Raw genomic sequence first — 8,649 nt, 5'->3', positions numbered from 1 at the left:
TTTTCCGAAGAATTTTGCTTTCAAGCACAAGTGCAAGTACCCAGGCTTCGGAACCAGACAATTTGGAGTCGTTTTAGCAATTTCCGTCCGCCTGTCTGGCTGGCTGGAGCGCACGATAACTCTCGAACGGATCAGCCCTTTCTGTTCAAAATTTGGCCGTTTTAATATTTTGTCCATCCTAAATTTAAGTTCGGAGATATGACGGTCCATTACATCGGGTACCTTACCACTAAAGGTACAAGCATTTTCGCTAAAATGATGATGTGCACAATAACTCTCGAAGGCAGTTACCGATTTGGTCCATCATTGCATATCGTAATATTTCTGCGAAACATAGATCAGGTTCAAATTTGGACTTCATCGTTCACTCCATCAGGTACATTTCACACAAAATTTCGGAAAATTGCTGTTTAAGAACTGCTCTCAAGTTTTCAAGTTTTTATTGTGCCATTTATTAAATCCATTTCGTTCTTACAAAGAAAAATATTGGCTTATTTTTAAATCAGTAAATATAATGCTTAGGATTATAGAAAAATCTCTTAAGCCTAGATACATCGGGTTGTATAACAATTATGTTTTTGTTATAATGGTACAGCAGACTTGCTGCTTGTACATCTTCACACATTTTGATTTCTTTTAAAATTCATGGTATATGTTGCCCAAAAAAATAGGATTATTAAATAGGGCTAATCTCTCAAAATTATTAGAACTGCTCTCAAATCGTTTGGGTTTTATTGTAGTAACTTGTGATACAAGTTTAGGGGCAAGTCCATACTTTCTGAGAAAATGGGCCGAAAAGGGTAAAATACCCCTATGGCACTATATATTGTGGATGGAGCGCATGATAATTTTCGAACGGATCAGCCGATTCTGTCCTGCTATCAAAATATTTTGTCCAAACTGATTTAAAGTTCGTAGATGGTTAAAATGGTGCGCACGATAACTTTGGAATGCTGTAGATTTGGCCTATATTTTGCATATCGTAATATTTCTACGAGTCATAGATCAAGTTCAAATAGGAACTACATATATCGGTTTACTTCATAGGGTACCTTCACTTTAAAAGTTCAAAATTTGTTTGTTTTTTAGTTTTTTGTTCCACTACTTTCTTATCCATAAGCGTGGACCTTTTAAGAATTTGTTGTTCCACGATTTTTAAAATGTTTTTGTTCCACTACTTTCTTAGCCATAAGAGTGGTTTTTTTAAGAATTTTTTGTTCCACGATTTTTAAAAAAAATTTCCACTACTTTCTCAGCCATAAGCGTGGATTTTTTTTTAGAATTTTTTGTTCCACGATTTTTAAAATTTTTTTTGTTCCACTACTTTCTCAGCCATAAGCGTGGATTTTTTAAGAATTTTTTGTTCCACTACTTTCTCAGCCATAAGCGTGGTTTTTTCAAGAATATTTTGTTCCACAACTTTCTCAGCCATAAGCGTGGATTTTTTATGAATTTTTTGTTCCACAACTTTCTCAGCCATAAGCGTGGATTGTTTATGAATTTTTGTTCCTCAACTTTCTCAGCCATAAGCGTGGATTTTTTATGCATTTTTTGTTCCAAAACTTTCTCAGCCATACGCGTGGATTTTTTATGCATTTTTTGTTCCTCAACTTTCTCAGCCATACGCGTGGATTTTTTATGAATTTCTTGTTCCTTCAGAAAATTAACATAGGTATATTATGTTTTTCATGGGCAAGTCCGTGCATCCTAGCTCAGTGTTCCAAAACCTCTAAGTTAAACGGTGACCAACTTAAATTACATTTCTTATCTATCGAATAGAAATGACTCCCAAAGTATAAAAAAGCCGATGCATTCCTTCAGGTACCTGTTACGCAACACTTTTGAGCTTTAATCCTCATCTGAGCTTGAGCTTTAATCCAACAAATCTGAAAACACGCTAATACATAATTATTGGGGAAAAAGATTTTGGTTGCGAAATCGGTATTAAATTCGAAATTTCGCGCGACATGCCCTTCTTAAAATAATGGAAAGGTAGGGGGTTTTGTAGTGGGTATTTTTGCTGGGTTTATAATGAACAAAAATATGGTAAGTGTAGATCTGCATCTCTTGGATTTTTCCATGATATGCCGCAAAGTAATTATCAGCTCAATTGTGGATTTTCCAGGGGTAATGCCGCATTGGTATCGCCAAATTATTTCGTTGAGCATAATATCAATCTCACTATCTTATAAGCATTAGAGAGCAGACCTATTCCCCTATAGTTAGAGTACAGAGTCTTATCGCAATTTTGTAGACGTTAAAATCGTCGGTTTTGAACAGCTCGACTGGTAAGTCATCGGCTCCTGCTGCCTAATTATTCTTCAGTGGATTTATTGATGTCTTCAACAGCATTTTGACCGGACATTATACACTCAATACCATCTTCTCGTACCTTCGTCTTCTTCGCTACTATTGTATACCAAGAATTTTGAAAAATGTTCTTCTCATATCCTAAGCACACTGTATCTATATCAGTTACTAAATGAAGACAATATCCCAGCAAAATGTTATTGAAGTGAGATGCCATGATTTCACTGGATCTTTTGCATTGGTTCAAATGAAGCCGTGAAAGATCCGATCTTTTCATCAGCATTTGAACCCATTCGAAGGAAGTCGGAAAGATCCGATCGTTTCATCATCAGAAATAACTTTCCAGTTGCCGATCGATAGCATCTGGGATATGTAAGCAGCACAACAACTTCACATATATTAGCCAAGGACTCACTCAGAGCAAGCCGTGCGATAGAACAGTGATAGTGACATTTGATTAAGCAAATTCCTTTGATATTGTCAAGCACCCTCGTTGTTTGATGTCATCGAGCATACTACGCACGATCCAAGTTTGAAACGTTGGATAATAAATTTTAAGTGTGGACGATAGTAGTACGTAGAATTTACGATCAAGAAGTCCAAGACACGTAGAGTGTAGAAAATCTCTTCTGAATTCCAAACGCTGCAGACGGCATTGAGATTGTAACATATGCGTCAGGTGCCTTCCCTGACGACATTTGTGAAAGACTGAACTCCTTTTTGTCTGATCTTACCATTTTTTCCACGCGAGGAATATGCAAATACCAGCCAATAAATCTACGGCCACTCTGTTCACTACCTGGGCTGCAGAATTCAGACCACAGACCCAGGCAGCAAGAGAGAACCTCTAGATCAACAAGCCTTTCAACCAGGTTTAAGTAGCATTCACACGAATGCAGTCGCAGATGCAGTAAACAGTTATCGTGTGAATGCGGTCCTTGAAGAACATCCACCATCTATCGATGCTGAGAAGCGCCAGCTGTCAGGACAAACCAGAGTAGTTTTGGGTCAATACGCTCGGGATGGTGCAGCCGTCAAAATTCCTATAGGCCAAGTACTGATGACACCGTGAAAAACATCTGCCAGGCATACAGCACAGGCCCCTACGACACACTGCTCCTTTTCAATTGCCCTACCAATCCTGCTAAGAAACTTAAGTTTGCAGCTTTGTGGTTACAAACCATATAAATAGCGAAATAGCCACATTCTTACGACTGATAGACCCAGAGTCAGATTAAGCAGAAAAATGAGAATACAAACATATTAACTACTGTTACAACAACGAGAACAAACTGCAATTATAGATGTAAACTTTATGATGATAAATAAATTATAGTTATTTCATTAATTCCTTTGAATTAATAAAATAAAAAAAATGAAAATCATTTTTCAATACAGCATTTTCCATTTTCCGAACAAGGCGTGAAAATTACATGCCAAAGGGTTGGTGAAAATGACATGCCAAAGATTAGTGAAAATGCTATTCTTGGGAATTGGTTAAGATGGCATGCCACGCTCTTGTAAAAAGAATGAGTGAAGATGCTGAAAAAATTACATTCCATTTCACTTGCACCCATTCTTGAATAGCATCTTTGGCATCGAACATTTTGCTGGGATGTTGTTTTTTACAAAGTATTTTAGCCTTCTTAAAAAAGTTAAACATGTTTATCAATACTTCTTAGCAAATATTTCCCTAAAAATATAATGCTACACATTCGTTAGAGAGTTAGAGTAAACTCAAAATATAACATTTTCATTTTAGCCATACATAAATCTCCCCTGCAAAATCAATCAACTGATTTTTCTGCAAAACAATACATCAGCCCATTAAGTCATTGTCCCGTAAGTGATGTGTGTGTGATTTGCACACTTTCGCTTTCGTTGAACGAATGACACATATAAATTTTGACATTATCCTTAAAAACGAATGCTGCCTTAGGGTGAATTCGCTTCGTAATTGTTACGAGAACACGCCAGGCCAATTGATAATGACATGTGGCAAACAACGACCAGCAACAATGTTGCAATAGAATGGGAACATTCACCACTAGGTTATTATTCCGAAATGTTGCTAAAGGCGAATTGAAAATAAAGAGTAGGGAAAAAATAAATGTAATGCTCTTAAATTGTCAAGTGATGTGAAGAGAATGAGCTTCCTACTTTAATGTTGTGATATAAAAATGTTTCGTTAATGTTTTGGAGTAAAGCGAATGATACTGAAGGTATTTACGGATTGTTAGTTTTACATAGTTTTAGTACTGATTTTGTTTTGGCGGACAAAGGATGTACTTTACATGTCTTATGTTGAGGGATTTTGTGATGTCGATATACTCTGTATGGTTTGAAATGAAATGCAGTTTAAGAAGATTGCTAACAATTGTGTATTTAGATATACAAGTCTAGGTGCCCTTTATGAAGCCACATGCAAAAATCTGGCAGGAATGGTTCCTTCTTAAGTGGAAATTCGTCATAATTAACGTAGAAGAATATAAGTTACATTCTTATATCAGATAACATAATCAAGAATTGTAAAAACAAGTAATATAGTACGAAACATAACCTCAGCCTATGACAATAAATTATTGGAGAACACTGGTTATGCGAACAAAATTCCCTTTCTCTATTTTGTTTCATACAAAATTAAATGTTGGTTTTGTTTGCACATTGGCCGTTGAAGTTGGTGTACCAATATATTTGGAGAGAGATTTAAGAAAAGGTCTAACTAAAATGCTACCGTAGAACGAACCTAAAGATAACAAGGACAGATCAATCATCAAAAATGCAAATGAATTATTTATTCTTTAACCACATTAAGATTTGTCGATGCAAGGTTCTTGGGAATTAGGAAGTAAGATCTCGTATAAAAAACTCTACCGATGTAATCAGAACAAAAAGTTATCGGTGACGTATTTATGGTTTAAGAGCTTTAGGAGGGAGAAAGTGGAGGGATTTTGTCACTAGCCAAGGAGGTTGACTGACTATTCCGTTTGGGTCGTCCACATTTATATATGGTAACATGGGGCGCCTTCGCCACTCGCAAAATACAAGTACTAGAAAAAATCCGTTAAGGGCAAAGTTGTGAGGTTAATGAAGATCTATCATCACCCAAAAGTTGGCAGTTGTGTCATAGGTATGATAGCGGACGCACGCGATTTTGTGTTTCCAGCGTATTGGGAAAAATAATTATGGTAGGTATTTTTGTGATATCTTCTTTAGCTTTTGTGATATCAAAAACACATTTTATACCGTTAGAAGGCAACTACTGAAGAATATAAATCACAATAATTCGCATGAAAAAAACAATTGCAAATATTATGAAATATGTAAGGGTAAGCGCCTACGTCATGGTGGTTATTTTTAGAAATTTGTCATTTTAACTTAAATTTTTTATACCATAGGTATACCGCACTATAGTGTGAAGTTAAAATCAAATATTATCCTAAACTTATCTTGTTTTAGTTATATTATGATTTTTGTACCTAAATTCAAGGTACCTACTTCAATTAACCGCTAGAATCGGTTACTTTTTGAGAATTTCAAAATAATTTTTGATTATTCAATAAAAAACTTGTTCCTTTTTTGCATAATGTTGATATTTAAGGAAGAAGTATGGTAAATTACAGTTTTAGAATTCGTTGAAGAATGTTCAATATCGATGGCGAAGCTGCCCCATGGGTGGGGAGGCTTCGCCACTTTTTAGACATTTTGTAAATTCTCAAAAATAATATTTAAAAAACAAAACAAGTAAGAACAGACTATAGTCGGACGGGGCCGACCATGTGATACCCTATACCACTATCCCTGTGCACTAGCTTTCCGGGCTAGCTGTTATAAGATGTGCATTAGAAATTTTACCAATTTTCACACAAAAGTTTTGATCAATTTAACCCGCTAAATATTATCCGATCATACCGTTGACTTGCACGCTACTTCTTCATCTCAAACCAAAACTACGTTTAAAATTTCGCGCCGATCGGACTATTATTGCGACCTACAGAGCGGCTACAAAATCGAGCAAAAATTTTGTTTTTGGTCCATTTCATCCCTTTAACATTTCACGATCATCGCCAAAAACTAATCAGTTCTATTCTGGTCCAAACCCGACCTCCATACTAAATTTCGTGACAATCGGTCCATAATTGCGGCCTCTAGCTTGATTACAATTTTTAATGGACGGACAGACGGACGGACGGACACACATCGCTAAATCGCTTTATCTCGTCGAGATATGAAGTTTGGTATACCACATGAGGGGTCTACGACGAATATTTCGCGGCGTTACATGAATTTTTGGGAAAACAAACTTATTATACCCTTTTCCACATTGTGGTATAGGGTATAATTATAACCATTTATATATCAAAACTTTTAGTCAAGATATGCTAATATTTGTACCAAAAATAATTTTTGAAAAAACTTTAATGGTGTCGGTATGAGAACATTGTACCTCGATATAATTGTATGGTCGCTTACATTCGAAAATCGAATTAGCAAATAAAGAAGAAGAAGATGAGAACATTTTGAACAAAAACGTGGCGAAGGCGCCCCATGTTACCATATACATTTTTAAAAGGCAGTGAAAGAGGATCGAAATGACCGACAAGTGTCTGGTCGATAGCAAGCCTAGTTGCACCGGCCGTCACTGCATACGATGGTTCATCCCCTTACGGCAAACAACTTATGGAGAACAAGTACGAACGGCGTTAATTTCGGCCGGGCCGAACTTGTTATACCCTCCACCAAGAGTTGTATTGAAGTGAAATTTACCAATTAGTTTCCTTTCTTTTATGGAGAAGACTAAATACCAAGTTTCAGCAATTTCGGTAAAACAATGTGGCTAACATTCAAAATACTTAAATATTGGGAGGTATATGAAGGCGTGGACCTATACCGACAAATTTCATAAGTAATGTTTTATACCCCAAATGAAGACTAAATACCAAATTTCAGTCATTCCGGTGGATTATTGTGGCCACAACCTTCAAAATACCGAAAATCGGGAGGTACCGTTCTATGGGGACTATCTGAAGGCGTGGAGCTATAACGACAAATTTCATATAGAAAGTTTAATATCCCAAACGAAGACTAAATACCAAATATCGGTCATTTCGGTGGACTATTGTGGCCACAACATTCAAAATACCGAAAATCGGGATGCACCGTTCTATGAGGGCTATATTAAGTGGTGGATCTGTACCGACAAATTTCTGGGGGACATACCCCCCAACGAAGATTAAATACCAAATTTTAGCTATTTGGGAGGAATATTGAAGCCACAATCATCCTAATGCCGAAAATCGGGCGGTACCGTAATATGGGGGCTATATGAAAGCGTGGGCCTACGACAAATTTCTGGGGGAAAGTTTTATACACCCAACAAAGACTAACTACCAAATTCCAGTAATTTCTGTGTGGTAATGAGGCTAAGACCTTCAAAGAATTTAAGTTAAAGGACGGTCTACACCTCCAAATAATAGTTTGCTAATTCTGAAAAGCGAGTTTTGCAGGACAAGCTCTAAAAGTTTGGAAATTTCTTTGACCTTCAGTACTATGCTAAGGAAATATTTGTTTATAACTTCTGTTCGGATTGTCCGATCATTACCAAATTTGAGAGAATTTAAGTTAAAGGACGTTAAATATAAAAATGTGAATAACTTGAAAACATGCAAAGTCGACTTAGCATACTATTGTTTGGAGGCGTCGATATATACTTTATAGGAACTCCGATGAGTATTTCGATGTGTTACAAACGGAATGACAAATTTTATAATACCCTCCAAATTATGGTAGAGGCTATAAAAATACAGATACAACGTACACACATCAAAACAAAGCCTCTCGATAACACTCTAACAAATCTTCCGATTATGACCTCTTAGCCTCTAGACAGGAGGTGGTAACTAGTCAAATAAATTTTATTAAAACTGGAAACAGTTCTAACACCCGTCATAGGTAAAACACTAAAAAAGCAATGACTATGTTCGTCCAGAAAAAAGTCAGTCCGACGTTACGAAGGTCCTATATCACAAGCCAAAGTTTACTCTCGGCAAGATTGCCATGAATCCTGCGAACGGTACAGTGCACAAACGGAATGAGACGTCAAGCTTAAAAATACTGCTAGGGTCGAGGATTATGGAAAAGCGAAAACCTCTAAAAATCAACGATCGCCCATTTACCTGCAAGCGAGATCGTGTCCGTACAGAGAATATAGAACCCCGCTAAGAGGAAGAAACGGTCTCTAACAACTAAACGACCCTTCAATGAAGTCGTGAAGAACAACCTCTTCCCTATCATCTGCGGAATAGGGTAAAGTACAAACTATGTTTTAGTTTTTACAAA

The sequence above is a fragment of the Musca autumnalis genome, unplaced genomic scaffold (assembly GCF_047663935.1).
Source record: "Musca autumnalis isolate F117 unplaced genomic scaffold, ASM4766393v1 scaffold_1, whole genome shotgun sequence".
Classification (NCBI taxonomy): Eukaryota; Metazoa; Arthropoda; class Insecta; order Diptera; family Muscidae; genus Musca; species Musca autumnalis.
This window is presented reverse-complemented; position numbering follows the sequence as displayed.